The 2,040-nt window shown below is 47.5% G+C and overlaps 1 protein-coding gene across 3 annotated transcripts in view; it reads right to left on the reverse strand.

The window, feature by feature from the left end:
* Positions 1-2,040, reverse strand: part of WDR20 (WD repeat domain 20) — a 43,849-nt gene that overhangs the window by 40,597 nt on the left and 1,212 nt on the right. The gene's annotated exons all lie outside the window — the stretch shown is intronic.

Genomic DNA, 2,040 nt, shown 5'->3' on the forward strand with positions numbered 1-2,040 from the left:
GTTATACCTTTGTGAACACCATGGGGAAGGGGGGGGGGGGGATTATTTATCAAAAGTGGAGCAGACAGAATTTGGAGCGGTTGGCCATAGCAACCAATCAGCTTCGCTCTCTCATTTTCAAAGCTTAACTGAACTAAAAGGGAGAAACTGATTGGTTGCTATGTGCAACCGCACCTGATTCTGTCTGCTCCAGTTTTGATAAACTCCCAAAGCCCATTTCACCGCCCCAATCACTGGCCTCAGTTAATGAATTTCCCTTTACCATTTTGTGTCTTTGTTTTGTATAACATTGTATTATTATCTCCTTGCAGTAAGTGACATGCTGACATAAAATGGTGTTCCATGACAAAGCTGCACATGATGGATCACAATGAAGTTTACTGCCGCTCCCCTTTAGATATCTGCTGATCATTATGTCTATACCGGCAGCCTACAGCTATCTCAATGCTCTCCTGCTCACGTGATCGGCTCTTCGATGGACGTTTTTCTCTTATTACAGCACTGGGACCTTCCATGCGATTATAGAAGGAACCGTCCGCTTTCACTGACAGGGTTAGTGCAATGGCCTGTCCCAGAATCTACAGCACAGAAGCAGGTAAGAATACTCCACTTGGCTTTAGAACAGGGGTAGGCAACCTTGGCACCCCAGCTATGGTGAAACTACAAGTCCCATGAGGCATTGCAAGGCTGACAGCCACAGGCATGACTCCCAGAAGCAAAAGCATGATGGGATTTGTAGTGTCTCCACAGCTGGAGTGCCGAGGTTGCCTAATCCAGATTTATAGGAGTATAAATCTAGCTATTGATATTCACAGACAGTAAAAGAAAACAAGAGGTAGCGTGCACTTCAACAGGACTACTTTTTCTCAGCGATGGATGGATGTGCCTGGGTTGCCCATAGCAACCAGATTCTCGCTTTCATTTTCAAAGCTGCACCAAGAAAATAAGAGACGTGGTTGCCGTGTGCACCTTACCTTCAGGTATACTAAATATCTAAGGGTTAAATACTGAAACCTGCATGCCACTGGAGATATCGAGGCTCTCATTGCTACATATACAAATGTAAGCTGTCTGGGTGACATGCCGAACCTCCGGCTCCATCACCAAGCCCAACCTCCGGCTCCATCACCAAGCCCAACCTCCGGCTCCATCACCAAGCCCAACCGAGCGACAGCTTGGAGTCTGCTGGCATCACATCCAAGATGGTGACTCGCATGCATGAAATATACTTAATGTACGCGCAGTCTTATTGGAAGTCTGGTGAAGGATGGTCTGACAACAGGGTCTCTTTAATGAGTAAATATGGCTGCCAGTATTTGTAAATAAATCAGAACCTCTGAGGATTAAAATATAGGGAAGCCGCCTCTGCCGATCTACGAGAAGGTGCATACAAAGCTCTACCTGGCGGACATCTTCATGTAGTCTTACTGTTCTGTGATATAGGATGTGAAGCATCAGTTACTTAGAACATGAGGATTAAAGTAAACGTAGATTGAATATACAAGCTCGCTCTCACAGAGGAGGAAGGGAAGAGGCATACACTCCCTTATCAGATGTAACATGCAGGTCACATGGCACTAGGTTTATGTGACCCGTAGCTGCTCTGCACTGAGCGCTCCCAACATCAGCAGTCTCCATTCGCTCTGACTGAATACTCTACGGACATCGGTACCCCACCATTGTCACTTCCGGAGCAGAACGAAAAGCACTGCACGACCTGCCATCCCCACTTCAGGTCACGTGACCAGAAAGAAAAACAGTGCACGACCTGCTGTCTGCAACTCCTGCTGAGTATTTACCGCTATCCATGAATCCGCCAGAGACACTCACTTCCTGTCCCGATGACAACCAGTTTACCAAAACAGGAAGTGAAGCAAACTCTGCAAAAGGGACCCCAACAGGGGGAATACACCAGAATTTACGCTGCACGATGATCATACAGTTCACGCTGAGAGATGAACGCAGCATATAGAGTCCAGCGCATCTGGATACAACTTCCAAGGGGGGCGGGGGGGGGGGGGGGGGGGGGCTTTTCTGTCA

The sequence above is a fragment of the Nanorana parkeri genome, unplaced genomic scaffold (assembly GCF_000935625.1).
Source record: "Nanorana parkeri isolate BGI_ZX_2015 unplaced genomic scaffold, ASM93562v1 scaffold499, whole genome shotgun sequence".
Taxonomy (NCBI): domain Eukaryota; kingdom Metazoa; phylum Chordata; class Amphibia; order Anura; family Dicroglossidae; genus Nanorana; species Nanorana parkeri.